The sequence below is a fragment of the Lepisosteus platostomus genome (assembly GCF_059453375.1).
Source record: "Lepisosteus platostomus isolate fLepPlt1 chromosome 5 unlocalized genomic scaffold, fLepPlt1.hap1 SUPER_5_unloc_4, whole genome shotgun sequence".
In the NCBI taxonomy this organism is placed as follows: Eukaryota; Metazoa; Chordata; class Actinopteri; order Semionotiformes; family Lepisosteidae; genus Lepisosteus; species Lepisosteus platostomus.
The window spans coordinates 277,749-295,783 of NW_028291474.1; the positions used below are offsets into that span (position 1 = coordinate 277,749).

The window sequence follows — 18,035 nt, forward strand, 5'->3', positions numbered from 1 at the left end:
ACATGCGATAGTTCCACCACTAAGAGAAAGGATGAGAAATGGCTTTTATCTGTCACTTTTCATGTCAGAGGATCTCAATCTGCTTTCCCTGTACAAGAGGATGTCCAACTCATGTAGCTAAAGACGTAGACGACAGTGCTCCACTGAAATCTTGATCTCACAACCCTCGGCATGACTCCCCTGTGTTCTGCTTTAGACAAAGGGGGGAAAAGACTTCTTTCATCACACGTTTTGCACTGTTTACGGTGTTTGCAGTGCTCTTTCTTAAATGAAAACCAGGAATCGGCACCATATGAGGTGAGACTAGATAATATTGGAACAAGTAGCCTCGCCATTCCATGCGTGACGTGAGCAAAGTGTAATTCCTGTCTTTATAGTGTGCTTGTTAGAGACATAGCTGGCACCCAGAGCGCTTTAAATCCGGGAGTCAGCAGCCCAAGACAAGAGAGTTTCCTTCGTCTATGTTTTTTGCGTGAAGGGGGAAACCATGCGTGTGCTGCAAACGATCTTAGTATCGAAGTGCCGTCCCACATAACCGATCCGAACAATCTGCTTTACAGAGGAGCACTGCCGGAGCTTATCGTTGGCAAACTGAAGACCAGGCTGACCTCTTCTGTGACTCTTGAACACTGAGTCTCAAGGTTGTTAATTCAAACTCCACGCTGGCGGGAAATTCCATAGGTAAGATCACATTTTCTTGCATGCTAATCAAAAGAAATATTAAGAAACTTTTCCCGATACCAGTTTTTTACAAAAGTAAAGGCACACGGCACATGTGTGCCACATCACATCCGAGTTTAGTGACAACTACCTCAGAGATTGTAAGCTGGGTAGTTTCAGATCAGATCACTTTTTTTTATCAAAGGTTCAAGCAAACCCGAATACTTTTGCAAGAGACATTTCAGAATCCCAGTCAAATCCAGTAAGATTGCTGGTACCTTTGAATTCGACAGAACTATAGCACAGATCTGCAGTCCACCATTAGAATACTGTGGGTGTGTTGTATAAGCCATACCGCCCAAAATAGTTCTAAAACAGGAGAAGCATCCTCGTTTAGGAATGTGGTATAAAGTGAAATGGTCTGTGAAGAGTCCTACGTTTGAACAGTTCAAAATAGACGTAAAGGGGTATTTACGGACTCTTTCGAAATGTAAGAACGAGCTGTGCGGACCTTATCTTTATTTACCTTGTGTAATCGTTTTTCATAAAGTGTAATTGTATTATAGCATGTGCCCCTGACGATTTTCTTGATACGTTATATGTGCTCTTGTTTGTATTGTATGTAGTTTTGTTGTTCAAATAAAACGTAAAGGACACAACTTTCTGGATGCGGCTGCTGTAAAAATAAAATGACATCAAGGGTGCTGTACGCAGAGGTCTGAAACCTGCTCCACAGAAGATCTTTATCCAGAGGTGTTAAAGAAGTCGAGATCTCGCCATGAGAGGGGAAGCATCTCAGAAAAAGCAGGTGCAGTCGGTTCCACGGTCATAACGCCACTAATTCGGGCGACAAGAGCAAAACCCACCTGGCTTCCTCCGGGCAAGTAATGAGACAAAGAGACAGTGCACAGTGGGTAGCGTGGCCGAGCGGTCTAAGGCGCTGGATTAAGGCTCCAGTTTTTTCGGGGGCGTGGGTTCAAATCCCACCGCTGCCAGGTGCTTCTGTCGAGACCCCCTTTCAGCTGGCTTCAGACGAAGGGAACTGCTTTTTGGCAGTCTCTCGAGAAACTAAGCAAAGTGTTTAAAGATACTTTCTCAGCTTGACATCAAGGCACAAAACAAAAACCTTCTTGCGTCCTCTCAACCCAAAAGCGCTTTGCCACTTTTTGCGTTATGCAGGGAACGACGTCTGCCCAGATCACTTTTGTGTCAATGCAAATCATAGTGTGCCCTGCGTTTTAATTTTGGCTGTGCTGGCGTGCTGCTTCTGTCTGTGAAAGTTGAATGTTCTGCTTCTTCACACCAAATCGTCGGCGGGGGTTGAGCTTGTTAAATCTTTGCGCATAGCGCTCCTTTGGAAGTACTTTGTCCAAGTTCAAAAGCAATCGTGGGATTTACTTCATGCGTGCAAAAAGCATGCCTCGCACGACAGATTTAAATGGGGAATGGAGCCTGCTTCTTGCTGTTTTTCCTGTGGTTGCAGTTACAAAGTTGATCGTGCTTTCACATTCTGTTAACAGTATTCACTGGCTGAGCTTTATCAGTTGGTTCGTAAAGGAATCTCTGCTTCGGTTCCAGAAAAGTCATCTGTAGTGTGTTTTTTTTCCGTGCCCATGGCAGTCTTTTAAAGCTGGTAGTAATGGCGGCGAAGTTAATTTTTTATCCTCTTTAAAAGAATAAGGACGGGCTGGGGCGAGCTCCATTTACCACTCTTTCAGCTAACCGCCAAACTCGCGAACTGATTACACTGCAGAGCCACAGGCGCCTCGCTTTTCTCCATTCTCTGGGTTAGGGTGAAAAAAAAACTTTGCTGGTATTAGCTGGCCTGCTGGGAGTACCTCTTCTTCACTGATAAGCAAGATTTGTGTTTAATCTTTCGCAAGCTGTATAGATTTCTTTCAAAACAAGTTGTTCCAGAAAGGAAACGGACACTTGCATGCACCTGAATTAAAAGGCATGGGATTTGCCCATAAGGATAAATTCTGTACAGTAAGACAGGAAGAAAGGCACCGCTGGGAATCGGACCCAGGATCTCCTGTTTACTAGACAGGCGCTTTAGCCAACTAAGCCACGGCGCCGGCAAAGTGCTGTCCTTTGACAGTCACTTGGACACGTCTCAACTGCTCTGAGACATCTGCGTTCGGTGTGCACCGAGCCTGCTCGCCTTGCAAGTTGCCTCATTTACATGCGATAGTTCCACCACTAAGAGAAAGGATGAAAAATGGCTTTTATCTGTCACTTTTCATGTCAGAGGATCTCAATCTGCTTTCCCTGTACAAGAGGATGTCCAACTCATGTAGCTAAAGATGTAGACGACAGTGCTCCACTGAAATCTTGATCTCACAACCCTCGGCATGACTCCGCTGTGTTCTGCTTTAGACAAAGGGGGGAAAAGACTTCTTTCATCACACGTTTTGCACTGTTTATGGTGATTGCAGTGCTCTTTCTTAAATGAAAACCAGGAATCGGCACCATATGGGCAGTTTGACTGCTCAAGCCAAACTGCCCCACCACATTACCTGCCTCATCACAACTTTGCAACACATTCTTAGATTTCTTTAGTTCTAAGATTGACAACATCCGGCATCACATTCTCTCCACTACGGATATAATTTCCACACCTCCTCCCTCCTCATCCAACTTCTCTGGTTCCCGTCTATCCAGCTTCTCTCTTCTTGACTCAGCATCCCTAAACAAACTAGTTACGCGCATGAAACCCACCACATCTATTTTAGATCCCATTCCCACCACTTTATTCCAGTCCTGTTTCTCTTCTCTCTGTCCCATTGTCCTCAATATAATACATGAATCCTTGAGCACCGGCATTGTACCAACGGTCCTCAAAACTGCTGCTATTACCCCAGTGCCAAAGAAGCCTAACATGGCTCTCGACAATCTTAACAACTTTCGCCCCATCTCCAACTTACCCTTTCTCTCTAAAATTCTAGAACGTGCTGTCACACTTCAGTTACATAACCACCTCATGACAAACAACCTTTTCGAACCCCTCCAATCTGGCTTCCGTCAACTTCACAGCACAGAAACCGCCCTAGTCAAAGTCACCAACGATCTCCTAATAGCTTCTGATTCTGGTTCTCTTTCCATACTCATCCTTCTTGATCTCAGTGCTGCCTTTGACACTGTTGACCATAACATCTTGCTTTCTCGTCTCGAGACTGTGTTTGGAGTCTCTGACACTGCCCTCAAATGGTTTAAGTCTTACCTCACTGATCGCTGTCACTTTGTCTCTCTCAATGGGTACAGGTCTGAAATTGGTCTTGTCAAGTCTGGTGTCCCTCAGGGCTCAATACTGGGCCCCTTACTCTTCAGCATTTACATGTTCCCACTTGGTCAGCTTTTAAGATCACATGGCCTCAGCTTTCATTTTTACGCTGACGATACTCAAATATACATCCATACCAAACCCGACACTGATGTGGCTGTCTCTATTCTATCTAATTGCATCTCTGACATAAAAATTTGGATGACTCAAAACTTCCTTCATCTTAACTGTGACAAGACTGAAGTCATGCTTATTGGTACCCCCCATCAACTTCGTAAAGCCAGTCCTGTAACCCTGTCTGTAGATGGCTCTGTACTTGAGCTCCAATCAAAATTGAAAAACCTTGGGGTTATATTCGATTCTGGCTTAACATTCGACCCACATGTACAGCATACTGTCAAAACATCTTTTTTTCACCTTAGAAATATCGCAAGACTACGCCCTATGCTATCATTAACTGTGGCTGAAAAGCTGATCAACATATTTGTAGTCTCTCGAATTGACTACTGCAATGCTCTGCTCCCTGGGGTATCTAAATCTACTCTGAACAAGCTGCAGTATGTCCAAAATTCAGCAGCCAGAATCCTGACCAGATCTAGTGCAAGTGTTCACATTACTCCTATCCTGGAGTCCTTGCACTGGCTTCCGGTCAAATTCCGCGTAGACTTTAAAATCCTCATGCTCACCTACAAGGCTTTACATGGCTTGGCACCTCAATACCTGTCTGAACTTTTATCGCCCTACTCCCCACCTCGCAACCTCCGCTCTTCAAATTCTGCCCTCCTTACTGTCCCCCAAGCCCGTCTACATTGTATGGGCGACAGGGCCTTCTCCTGCTATGCCCCCAAGCTCTGGAACTCCTTGCCCAAGGATATTAGAGAGTCACCTTCTCTAAACTCCTTCAAATCCAGACTCAAAACCCTCCTTTTCAGAAAAGCCTTTACTTAACTGCTTCCATTCTTCACCCCTCTGCTCTTCTTAATACCATCTTCCACGGTCTCCTCTATTGTTATTGTTATATTGTTGTAATTATAATTGTGTCCTGTCTTGTGAAATTTTCTTATTTATTGTTGTAGTCTTCTTATTTATTGTTATTGTCATCCTGTAAAGCGCTTTGAGAAGCCACCTTTAAAGGCGCTATATAAAATAAAGTTTATTATTATTATTATTATTATTACCATATGAGGTGAGACTAGATAATATTGGAACACTTAGCCTCGCCATTCCATGCGTGACGTGAGCAAAGTGTAATTCCTGTCTTTATAGTGTGCTTGTTAGAGACATAGCTGGAACCAGAGCGCTTTAAATCCGGGAGTCAGCAGCCCAAGACAAGAGAGTTTCCTTCGTCTATGTTTTTTGCGTGAAGGGGGAAACCATGCGTGTGCTGCAAACGATCTTAGTATCGAAGTGCCGTCCCACATAACCGATCCGAACAATCTGCTTTACAGAGGAGCACTGCCGGAGCTTATCGTTGGCAAACTGAAGACCAGGCTGACCTCTTCTGTGACTCTTGAACACTGAGTCTCAAGGTTGTGAATTCAAGCTCCACGCTGGCGGGAAATTCCATAGGTAATGATCACATTTTCTTGCATGCTAATCAAAAGAAATATTAAGAAACTTTTCCCGATACCAGTTTTTTACAAAATGTAAAGGCACACGGCACATGTGTGCCACATCACGTCCGAGTTTAGTGACAACTACCTCAGAGATTGTAAGCTGGGTAGTTTCAGATCAGATCACTTTTTTATCAAAGGTTCAAGCAAACCCGAATACTTTTGCAAGAGACATTTCAGAATCCCAGTCAAATCCAGTAAGATTGCTGGATCCTTTGAATTCGACTGAACTATAGCACAGATCTGCAGTCCACCATTAGAATACTGTGGGTGTGTTGTATAAGCCATACCGCCCAAAATAGTTCTAAAACAGGAGAAGCATCCTCGTTTAGGAATGTGGTATAAAGTGAAATGGTCTGGGAAGAGTCCTACGTTTGAACAGTTCAAAATAGACGTAAAGGGGTATTTACGGACTCTTTCGAAATGTAAGAACGAGCTGTGCGGACCTTATCTTTATTTACCTTGTGTAATCGTTTTTCAAAAAGTGTAATTGTATTATAGCATGTGCCCCTGACGATTTTCTTGATACGTTATATGTGCTCTTGTTTTTATTGTATGTAGTTTTGTTGTTCAAATAAAACGTAAAAGACACAACTTTCCGGATGCGGCTGCTGTAAAAATAAAATGACATCAAGGGTGTTGTACGCAGAGGTCTGAAACCTGCTCCACAGAAGATCTTTATCCAGAGGTGTTAAAGAAGTCGAGATCTCGCCATGAGAGGGGAAGCATCTCAGAAAAAGCAGGTGCAGTCGGTTCTGCGGTCATAACGCCACTAATTCGGGCGACAAGAGCAAAACCCACCCGGCTTCCTCCGGGCAAGTAATGAGACAAAGAGACAGTGCACAGTGGGTAGCGTGGCCGAGCGGTCTAAGGTGCTGGATTAAGGCTCCAGTCTCTTCGGGGGCGTGGGTTCAAATCCCACCGCTGCCAGGTGCTTCTGTCGAGACCCCCTTTCAGCTGGCTTCAGACGAAGGGAACTGCTTTTTGGCAGTCTCTCGAGAAACTAAGCAAAGTGTTTAAAGATACTTTCTCAGCTTGACATCAAGGCACAAAACAAAAACCTTCCTGCGTCCTCTCAACCCAAAAGCGCTTTGCCACTTTTTGCGTTATGCAGGGAATGACGTCTGCCCAGATCACTTTTGTGTCAATGCAAATCGTAGTGTGCCCTGCGTTTTAATTTTGGCTGTGCTGGCGTGCTGCTTCTGTCTGTGGAACTTGAATGTTCTGCTTCTTCACACCAAATCGTCGGCGGGGGTTGAGCTTGTTAAATCTTTGCGCATAGCGCTCCTTTGGAAGTACTTTGTCCAAGTTCAAAAGCAATCGTGGGATTTACTTCATGCGTGCAAAAAGCATGCCTCGCACGACAGATTTAAATGGGGAATGGAGCCTGCTTCTTGCTGTTTTTCCTGTGGTTGCAGTTACAAAGTTGATCGTGCTTTCACATTCTGTTATCAGTATTCACTGGCTGAGCTTTATCAGTTGGTTCGTAAAGGAATCTCTGCTTCGGTTCCAGAAAAGTCATCTGTAGTGTGTTTTTTTTCCGTGCCCATGGCAGTCTTTTAAAGCTGGTAGTAATGGCAGCGAAGTTAATTTTTTATCCTCTTTAAAAGAATAAGGACGGGCTGGGGCAAGCTCCATTTACCACTCTTTCAGCTAACCGCCAAACTCGCGAACTGATTACACTGCAGAGCCACAGGTGCCTCGCTTTTCTCCATTCTCTGGGTTAGGGTGAAAAAAAAACTTTGCTGGTATTAGCTGGCCTGCTGGGAGTACCTCTTCTTCACTGATATGCAAGATTTGTGTTTCATCTTTCGGAAGCTGTATAGATTTCTTTCAAAACAATTTGTTCCAGAAAGGAAACGAACACTTGCATGCACCTGAATTAAAAGGCATGGGATTTGCCCATAAGGATAAATTCTGTACAGTAAGGCAGGAAGAAAGGCACCGCTGGGAATCGGACCCAGGATCTCCTGTTTACTAGACAGGCGCTTTAGCCAACTAAGCCACAGCGCCGGCAAAGTGCTGTCCTTTGACAGCCACTTGGACACGTCTCAACTGCTCTGAGACATCAGCGTTCGGTGAGCACCGAGCCTGCTCGCCTTGCAAGTTGCCTCATTTACATGCGATAGTTCCACCACTAAGAGAAAGGATGAGAAATGGCTTTTATCTGTCACTTTTCATGTCAGAGGATCTCAATCTGCTTTCCCTGTACAAGAGGATGTCCAACTCATGTAGCTAAAGACGTAGACGACAGTGCTCCACTGAAATCTTGATCTCACAACCCTCGGCATGACTCCGCTGTGTTCTGCTTTAGACAAAGGGGGGAAAAGACTTCTTTCATCACACGTTTTGCACTGTTTACGGTGTTTGCAGTGCTCTTTCTTAAATGAAAACCAGGAATCGGCACCATATGAGGTGAGACTAGATAATATTGGAACAAGTAGCCTCGCCATTCCATGCGTGACGTGAGCAAAGTGTAATTCCTGTCTTTATAGTGTGCTTGTTAGAGACATAGCTGGCACCCAGAGCGCTTTAAATCCGGGAGTCAGCAGCCCAAGACAAGAGAGTTTCCTTCGTCTATGTTTTTTGCGTGAAGGGGGAAACCATGCGTGTGCTGCAAACGATCTTAGTATCGAAGTGCCGTCCCACATAACCGATCCGAACAATCTGCTTTACAGAGGAGCACTGCCGGAGCTTATCGTTGGCAAACTGAAGACCAGGCTGACCTCTTCTGTGACTCTTGAACACTGAGTCTCAAGGTTGTTAATTCAAACTCCACGCTGGCGGGAAATTCCATAGGTAATGATCACATTTTCTTGCATGCTAATCAAAAGAAATATTAAGAAACTTTTCCCGATACCAGTTTTTTACAAAAGTAAAGGCACACGGCACATGTGTGCCACATCACATCCGAGTTTAGTGACAACTACCTCAGAGATTGTAAGCTGGGTAGTTTCAGATCAGATCACTTTTTTTTATCAAAGGTTCAAGCAAACCCGAATACTTTTGCAAGAGACATTTCAGAATCCCAGTCAAATCCAGTAAGATTGCTGGTACCTTTGAATTCGACAGAACTATAGCACAGATCTGCAGTCCACCATTAGAATACTGTGGGTGTGTTGTATAAGCCATACCGCCCAAAATAGTTCTAAAACAGGAGAAGCATCCTCGTTTAGGAATGTGGTATAAAGTGAAATGGTCTGTGAAGAGTCCTACGTTTGAACAGTTCAAAATAGACGTAAAGGGGTATTTACGGACTCTTTCGAAATGTAAGAACGAGCTGTGCGGACCTTATCTTTATTTACCTTGTGTAATCGTTTTTCATAAAGTGTAATTGTATTATAGCATGTGCCCCTGACGATTTTCTTGATACGTTATATGTGCTCTTGTTTGTATTGTATGTAGTTTTGTTGTTCAAATAAAACGTAAAGGACACAACTTTCTGGATGCGGCTGCTGTAAAAATAAAATGACATCAAGGGTGCTGTACGCAGAGGTCTGAAACCTGCTCCACAGAAGATCTTTATCCAGAGGTGTTAAAGAAGTCGAGATCTCGCCATGAGAGGGGAAGCATCTCAGAAAAAGCAGGTGCAGTCGGTTCCACGGTCATAACGCCACTAATTCGGGCGACAAGAGCAAAACCCACCTGGCTTCCTCCGGGCAAGTAATGAGACAAAGAGACAGTGCACAGTGGGTAGCGTGGCCGAGCGGTCTAAGGCGCTGGATTAAGGCTCCAGTTTTTTCGGGGGCGTGGGTTCAAATCCCACCGCTGCCAGGTGCTTCTGTCGAGACCCCCTTTCAGCTGGCTTCAGACGAAGGGAACTGCTTTTTGGCAGTCTCTCGAGAAACTAAGCAAAGTGTTTAAAGATACTTTCTCAGCTTGACATCAAGGCACAAAACAAAAACCTTCTTGCGTCCTCTCAACCCAAAAGCGCTTTGCCACTTTTTGCGTTATGCAGGGAACGACGTCTGCCCAGATCACTTTTGTGTCAATGCAAATCATAGTGTGCCCTGCGTTTTAATTTTGGCTGTGCTGGCGTGCTGCTTCTGTCTGTGAAAGTTGAATGTTCTGCTTCTTCACACCAAATCGTCGGCGGGGGTTGAGCTTGTTAAATCTTTGCGCATAGCGCTCCTTTGGAAGTACTTTGTCCAAGTTCAAAAGCAATCGTGGGATTTACTTCATGCGTGCAAAAAGCATGCCTCGCACGACAGATTTAAATGGGGAATGGAGCCTGCTTCTTGCTGTTTTTCCTGTGGTTGCAGTTACAAAGTTGATCGTGCTTTCACATTCTGTTAACAGTATTCACTGGCTGAGCTTTATCAGTTGGTTCGTAAAGGAATCTCTGCTTCGGTTCCAGAAAAGTCATCTGTAGTGTGTTTTTTTTCCGTGCCCATGGCAGTCTTTTAAAGCTGGTAGTAATGGCGGCGAAGTTAATTTTTTATCCTCTTTAAAAGAATAAGGACGGGCTGGGGCGAGCTCCATTTACCACTCTTTCAGCTAACCGCCAAACTCGCGAACTGATTACACTGCAGAGCCACAGGCGCCTCGCTTTTCTCCATTCTCTGGGTTAGGGTGAAAAAAAAACTTTGCTGGTATTAGCTGGCCTGCTGGGAGTACCTCTTCTTCACTGATAAGCAAGATTTGTGTTTAATCTTTCGCAAGCTGTATAGATTTCTTTCAAAACAAGTTGTTCCAGAAAGGAAACGGACACTTGCATGCACCTGAATTAAAAGGCATGGGATTTGCCCATAAGGATAAATTCTGTACAGTAAGACAGGAAGAAAGGCACCGCTGGGAATCGGACCCAGGATCTCCTGTTTACTAGACAGGCGCTTTAGCCAACTAAGCCACGGCGCCGGCAAAGTGCTGTCCTTTGACAGTCACTTGGACACGTCTCAACTGCTCTGAGACATCTGCGTTCGGTGTGCACCGAGCCTGCTCGCCTTGCAAGTTGCCTCATTTACATGCGATAGTTCCACCACTAAGAGAAAGGATGAAAAATGGCTTTTATCTGTCACTTTTCATGTCAGAGGATCTCAATCTGCTTTCCCTGTACAAGAGGATGTCCAACTCATGTAGCTAAAGATGTAGACGACAGTGCTCCACTGAAATCTTGATCTCACAACCCTCGGCATGACTCCGCTGTGTTCTGCTTTAGACAAAGGGGGGAAAAGACTTCTTTCATCACACGTTTTGCACTGTTTATGGTGATTGCAGTGCTCTTTCTTAAATGAAAACCAGGAATCGGCACCATATGGGCAGTTTGACTGCTCAAGCCAAACTGCCCCACCACATTACCTGCCTCATCACAACTTTGCAACACATTCTTAGATTTCTTTAGTTCTAAGATTGACAACATCCGGCATCACATTCTCTCCACTACGGATATAATTTCCACACCTCCTCCCTCCTCATCCAACTTCTCTGGTTCCCGTCTATCCAGCTTCTCTCTTCTTGACTCAGCATCCCTAAACAAACTAGTTACGCGCATGAAACCCACCACATCTATTTTAGATCCCATTCCCACCACTTTATTCCAGTCCTGTTTCTCTTCTCTCTGTCCCATTGTCCTCAATATAATACATGAATCCTTGAGCACCGGCATTGTACCAACGGTCCTCAAAACTGCTGCTATTACCCCAGTGCCAAAGAAGCCTAACATGGCTCTCGACAATCTTAACAACTTTCGCCCCATCTCCAACTTACCCTTTCTCTCTAAAATTCTAGAACGTGCTGTCACACTTCAGTTACATAACCACCTCATGACAAACAACCTTTTCGAACCCCTCCAATCTGGCTTCCGTCAACTTCACAGCACAGAAACCGCCCTAGTCAAAGTCACCAACGATCTCCTAATAGCTTCTGATTCTGGTTCTCTTTCCATACTCATCCTTCTTGATCTCAGTGCTGCCTTTGACACTGTTGACCATAACATCTTGCTTTCTCGTCTCGAGACTGTGTTTGGAGTCTCTGACACTGCCCTCAAATGGTTTAAGTCTTACCTCACTGATCGCTGTCACTTTGTCTCTCTCAATGGGTACAGGTCTGAAATTGGTCTTGTCAAGTCTGGTGTCCCTCAGGGCTCAATACTGGGCCCCTTACTCTTCAGCATTTACATGTTCCCACTTGGTCAGCTTTTAAGATCACATGGCCTCAGCTTTCATTTTTACGCTGACGATACTCAAATATACATCCATACCAAACCCGACACTGATGTGGCTGTCTCTATTCTATCTAATTGCATCTCTGACATAAAAATTTGGATGACTCAAAACTTCCTTCATCTTAACTGTGACAAGACTGAAGTCATGCTTATTGGTACCCCCCATCAACTTCGTAAAGCCAGTCCTGTAACCCTGTCTGTAGATGGCTCTGTACTTGAGCTCCAATCAAAATTGAAAAACCTTGGGGTTATATTCGATTCTGGCTTAACATTCGACCCACATGTACAGCATACTGTCAAAACATCTTTTTTTCACCTTAGAAATATCGCAAGACTACGCCCTATGCTATCATTAACTGTGGCTGAAAAGCTGATCAACATATTTGTAGTCTCTCGAATTGACTACTGCAATGCTCTGCTCCCTGGGGTATCTAAATCTACTCTGAACAAGCTGCAGTATGTCCAAAATTCAGCAGCCAGAATCCTGACCAGATCTAGTGCAAGTGTTCACATTACTCCTATCCTGGAGTCCTTGCACTGGCTTCCGGTCAAATTCCGCGTAGACTTTAAAATCCTCATGCTCACCTACAAGGCTTTACATGGCTTGGCACCTCAATACCTGTCTGAACTTTTATCGCCCTACTCCCCACCTCGCAACCTCCGCTCTTCAAATTCTGCCCTCCTTACTGTCCCCCAAGCCCGTCTACATTGTATGGGCGACAGGGCCTTCTCCTGCTATGCCCCCAAGCTCTGGAACTCCTTGCCCAAGGATATTAGAGAGTCACCTTCTCTAAACTCCTTCAAATCCAGACTCAAAACCCTCCTTTTCAGAAAAGCCTTTACTTAACTGCTTCCATTCTTCACCCCTCTGCTCTTCTTAATACCATCTTCCACGGTCTCCTCTATTGTTATTGTTATATTGTTGTAATTATAATTGTGTCCTGTCTTGTGAAATTTTCTTATTTATTGTTGTAGTCTTCTTATTTATTGTTATTGTCATCCTGTAAAGCGCTTTGAGAAGCCACCTTTAAAGGCGCTATATAAAATAAAGTTTATTATTATTATTATTATTATTACCATATGAGGTGAGACTAGATAATATTGGAACACTTAGCCTCGCCATTCCATGCGTGACGTGAGCAAAGTGTAATTCCTGTCTTTATAGTGTGCTTGTTAGAGACATAGCTGGAACCAGAGCGCTTTAAATCCGGGAGTCAGCAGCCCAAGACAAGAGAGTTTCCTTCGTCTATGTTTTTTGCGTGAAGGGGGAAACCATGCGTGTGCTGCAAACGATCTTAGTATCGAAGTGCCGTCCCACATAACCGATCCGAACAATCTGCTTTACAGAGGAGCACTGCCGGAGCTTATCGTTGGCAAACTGAAGACCAGGCTGACCTCTTCTGTGACTCTTGAACACTGAGTCTCAAGGTTGTGAATTCAAGCTCCACGCTGGCGGGAAATTCCATAGGTAATGATCACATTTTCTTGCATGCTAATCAAAAGAAATATTAAGAAACTTTTCCCGATACCAGTTTTTTACAAAATGTAAAGGCACACGGCACATGTGTGCCACATCACGTCCGAGTTTAGTGACAACTACCTCAGAGATTGTAAGCTGGGTAGTTTCAGATCAGATCACTTTTTTATCAAAGGTTCAAGCAAACCCGAATACTTTTGCAAGAGACATTTCAGAATCCCAGTCAAATCCAGTAAGATTGCTGGATCCTTTGAATTCGACTGAACTATAGCACAGATCTGCAGTCCACCATTAGAATACTGTGGGTGTGTTGTATAAGCCATACCGCCCAAAATAGTTCTAAAACAGGAGAAGCATCCTCGTTTAGGAATGTGGTATAAAGTGAAATGGTCTGGGAAGAGTCCTACGTTTGAACAGTTCAAAATAGACGTAAAGGGGTATTTACGGACTCTTTCGAAATGTAAGAACGAGCTGTGCGGACCTTATCTTTATTTACCTTGTGTAATCGTTTTTCAAAAAGTGTAATTGTATTATAGCATGTGCCCCTGACGATTTTCTTGATACGTTATATGTGCTCTTGTTTTTATTGTATGTAGTTTTGTTGTTCAAATAAAACGTAAAAGACACAACTTTCCGGATGCGGCTGCTGTAAAAATAAAATGACATCAAGGGTGTTGTACGCAGAGGTCTGAAACCTGCTCCACAGAAGATCTTTATCCAGAGGTGTTAAAGAAGTCGAGATCTCGCCATGAGAGGGGAAGCATCTCAGAAAAAGCAGGTGCAGTCGGTTCTGCGGTCATAACGCCACTAATTCGGGCGACAAGAGCAAAACCCACCCGGCTTCCTCCGGGCAAGTAATGAGACAAAGAGACAGTGCACAGTGGGTAGCGTGGCCGAGCGGTCTAAGGTGCTGGATTAAGGCTCCAGTCTCTTCGGGGGCGTGGGTTCAAATCCCACCGCTGCCAGGTGCTTCTGTCGAGACCCCCTTTCAGCTGGCTTCAGACGAAGGGAACTGCTTTTTGGCAGTCTCTCGAGAAACTAAGCAAAGTGTTTAAAGATACTTTCTCAGCTTGACATCAAGGCACAAAACAAAAACCTTCCTGCGTCCTCTCAACCCAAAAGCGCTTTGCCACTTTTTGCGTTATGCAGGGAATGACGTCTGCCCAGATCACTTTTGTGTCAATGCAAATCGTAGTGTGCCCTGCGTTTTAATTTTGGCTGTGCTGGCGTGCTGCTTCTGTCTGTGGAACTTGAATGTTCTGCTTCTTCACACCAAATCGTCGGCGGGGGTTGAGCTTGTTAAATCTTTGCGCATAGCGCTCCTTTGGAAGTACTTTGTCCAAGTTCAAAAGCAATCGTGGGATTTACTTCATGCGTGCAAAAAGCATGCCTCGCACGACAGATTTAAATGGGGAATGGAGCCTGCTTCTTGCTGTTTTTCCTGTGGTTGCAGTTACAAAGTTGATCGTGCTTTCACATTCTGTTATCAGTATTCACTGGCTGAGCTTTATCAGTTGGTTCGTAAAGGAATCTCTGCTTCGGTTCCAGAAAAGTCATCTGTAGTGTGTTTTTTTTCCGTGCCCATGGCAGTCTTTTAAAGCTGGTAGTAATGGCAGCGAAGTTAATTTTTTATCCTCTTTAAAAGAATAAGGACGGGCTGGGGCAAGCTCCATTTACCACTCTTTCAGCTAACCGCCAAACTCGCGAACTGATTACACTGCAGAGCCACAGGTGCCTCGCTTTTCTCCATTCTCTGGGTTAGGGTGAAAAAAAAACTTTGCTGGTATTAGCTGGCCTGCTGGGAGTACCTCTTCTTCACTGATATGCAAGATTTGTGTTTCATCTTTCGGAAGCTGTATAGATTTCTTTCAAAACAATTTGTTCCAGAAAGGAAACGAACACTTGCATGCACCTGAATTAAAAGGCATGGGATTTGCCCATAAGGATAAATTCTGTACAGTAAGGCAGGAAGAAAGGCACCGCTGGGAATCGGACCCAGGATCTCCTGTTTACTAGACAGGCGCTTTAGCCAACTAAGCCACAGCGCCGGCAAAGTGCTGTCCTTTGACAGCCACTTGGACACGTCTCAACTGCTCTGAGACATCAGCGTTCGGTGAGCACCGAGCCTGCTCGCCTTGCAAGTTGCCTCATTTACATGCGATAGTTCCACCACTAAGAGAAAGGATGAGAAATGGCTTTTATCTGTCACTTTTCATGTCAGAGGATCTCAATCTGCTTTCCCTGTACAAGAGGATGTCCAACTCATGTAGCTAAAGACGTAGACGACAGTGCTCCACTGAAATCTTGATCTCACAACCCTCGGCATGACTCCGCTGTGTTCTGCTTTAGACAAAGGGGGGAAAAGACTTCTTTCATCACACGTTTTGCACTGTTTACGGTGTTTGCAGTGCTCTTTCTTAAATGAAAACCAGGAATCGGCACCATATGAGGTGAGACTAGATAATATTGGAACAAGTAGCCTCGCCATTCCATGCGTGACGTGAGCAAAGTGTAATTCCTGTCTTTATAGTGTGCTTGTTAGAGACATAGCTGGCACCCAGAGCGCTTTAAATCCGGGAGTCAGCAGCCCAAGACAAGAGAGTTTCCTTCGTCTATGTTTTTTGCGTGAAGGGGGAAACCATGCGTGTGCTGCAAACGATCTTAGTATCGAAGTGCCGTCCCACATAACCGATCCGAACAATCTGCTTTACAGAGGAGCACTGCCGGAGCTTATCGTTGGCAAACTGAAGACCAGGCTGACCTCTTCTGTGACTCTTGAACACTGAGTCTCAAGGTTGTGAATTCAAGCTCCACGCTGGCGGGAAATTCCATATGTAATGATCACATTTTCTTGCATGCTAATCAAAAGAAATATTAAGAAACTTTTCCCGATACCAGTTTTTTACAAAAGTAAAGGCACACGGCACATGTGTGCCACATCACGTCCGAGTTTAGTGACAACTACCTCAGAGATTGTAAGCTGGGTAGTTTCAGATCAGATCACCTTTTTTATCAAAGGTTCAAGCAAACCCGAATACTTTTGCAAGAGACATTTCAGAATCCCAGTCAAATCCAGTACGATTGCTGGATCCTTTGAATTCGACTGAACTATAGCACAGATCTGCAGTCCACCATTAGAATACTGTGGGTGTGTTGTATAAGCCATACCGCCCAAAATAGTTCTAAAACAGGAGAAGCATCCTCGTTTAGGAATGTGGAAGTGAAATGGTCTGGGAAGAGTCCTACGTTTGAACAGTTCAAAATAGACGTAAAGGGGTATTTACGGACTCTTTCGAAATGTAAGAACGAGCTGTGCGGACCTTATCTTTATTTACCTTGTGTAATCGTTTTTCATAAAGTGTCATTGTATTATAGCATGTGCCCCTGACGATTTTCTTGATACGTTATATGCGCTCTTGTTTGTATTGTATGTAGTTTTGTTGCTCAAATAAAACGTAAAAGACACAACTTTCCGGATGCGGCTGCTGTAAAAATAAAATGACATCAAGGGTGCTGTACGCAGAGGTCTGAAACCTGCTCCACAGAAGATCTTTATCCAGAGGTGTTAAAGAAGTCGAGATCTCGCCATGAGAGGGGAAGCATCTCAGAAAAAGCAGGTGCAGTCGGTTCCACGGTCATAACGCCACTAATTCGGGCGACAAGAGCAAAACCCACCCGGCTTACTCCGGGCAAGTAATGAGACAAAGAGACAGTGCACAGCGGGTAGCGTGGCCGAGCGGTCTAAGGCGCTGGATTAAGGCTCCAGTCTCTTTGGTGGCGTAGGTTCAAATCCCACCGCTGCCAGGTGCTTCTGTCGAGACCCCCTTTCAGCTGGCTTCAGACGAAGGGAACTGCTTTTTGGCAGTCTCTCGAGAAACTAAGCAAAGTGTTTAAAGATACTTTCTCAGCTTGACATCAAGGCACAAAACAAAAACCTTCTTGCGTCCTCTCAACCCAAAAGCGCTTTGTCACTTTTTGCGTTATGCAGGGAACGATGTCTGCCCAGATCACTTTTGTGTCAATGCAAATCGTAGTGTGCCCTCCGTTTTAATGTTGGCTGTGCTGGCGTGCTGCTTCTGTCTGTGAAACTTGAATGTTCTGCTTCTTCACACCAAATCTTCGGCGGGGGTTGAGCTTGTTAAATCTTTGCGCATAGCGCTCCTTTGGAAGTACTTTGTCCAAGTTCAAAAGCAATCGTGGGATTTACTTCATGCGTGCAAAAAGCATGCCTCGCACGACAGATTTAAATGGGGAATGGAGCCTGCTTCTTGCTGTTTTTCCTGTGGTTGCAGTTACAAAGTTGATCGTGCTTTCACATTCTGTTAACAGTATTCACTGGCTGAGCTTTATCAGTTGGTTCGTAAAGGAATCTCTGCTTCGGTTCCAGAAAAGTCATCTGTAGTGTGTTTTTTTCCGTGCCCATGGCAGTCTTTTAAAGCTGGTAGTAATGGCGGCGAAGTTAATTTTTTATCCTCTTTAAAAGAATAAGGACTGGCTGGGGCGAGCTCCATTTACCACTCTTTCAGCTAACCGCCGAACTCACGAACTGATTACACTGCAGAGCCACAGGCGCCTCGCTTTTCTCCATTCTCTGGGTTAGGGTGAAAAAAATTTTTTGCTGGTATTAGCTGGCCTGCTGGGAGTACCTCTTCTTCACTGATAAGCAAGATTTGTGTTTCATCTTTCGCAAGCTGTATAGATTTCTTTCAAAACAAGTTGTTCCAGAACGGAAACGGACACTTGCATTCACCTGAATTAAAAGGCATGGGATTTGCCCATAAGGATAAATTCTGTACAGTAAGACAGGAAGAAAGGCACCGCTGGGAATCAGACCCAGGA

At 44.6% G+C, this 18,035-nt stretch overlaps 7 non-coding genes across 7 annotated transcripts; 5 read left to right on the top strand and 2 right to left on the bottom strand.

Moving 5' to 3' along the window:
* The first annotated feature begins 1,573 nt into the window (after positions 1-1,573).
* Positions 1,574-1,655, top strand: trnal-aag (transfer RNA leucine (anticodon AAG)). Its single transcript has one exon. It is a non-coding gene; the product is annotated as a tRNA-Leu (tRNA).
* Positions 1,656-2,664: 1,009 nt separating this feature from the next.
* Positions 2,665-2,738, bottom strand: trnat-agu (transfer RNA threonine (anticodon AGU)). Its single transcript has one exon. It is a non-coding gene; the product is annotated as a tRNA-Thr (tRNA).
* Positions 2,739-6,404: 3,666 nt separating this feature from the next.
* On the top strand, positions 6,405-6,486 carry trnal-aag (transfer RNA leucine (anticodon AAG)). Its single transcript has one exon. It is a non-coding gene; the product is annotated as a tRNA-Leu (tRNA).
* Positions 6,487-9,248: 2,762 nt separating this feature from the next.
* On the top strand, positions 9,249-9,330 carry trnal-aag (transfer RNA leucine (anticodon AAG)). The gene has a single exon. It is a non-coding gene; the product is annotated as a tRNA-Leu (tRNA).
* A 1,009-nt stretch (positions 9,331-10,339) lies between these two features.
* trnat-agu (transfer RNA threonine (anticodon AGU)) lies at positions 10,340-10,413 on the bottom strand. The gene has a single exon. It is a non-coding gene; the product is annotated as a tRNA-Thr (tRNA).
* A 3,666-nt stretch (positions 10,414-14,079) lies between these two features.
* trnal-aag (transfer RNA leucine (anticodon AAG)) lies at positions 14,080-14,161 on the top strand. Its single transcript has one exon. It is a non-coding gene; the product is annotated as a tRNA-Leu (tRNA).
* A 2,757-nt stretch (positions 14,162-16,918) lies between these two features.
* On the top strand, positions 16,919-17,000 carry trnal-aag (transfer RNA leucine (anticodon AAG)). The gene has a single exon. It is a non-coding gene; the product is annotated as a tRNA-Leu (tRNA).
* Positions 17,001-18,035: the final 1,035 nt, after the last annotated feature.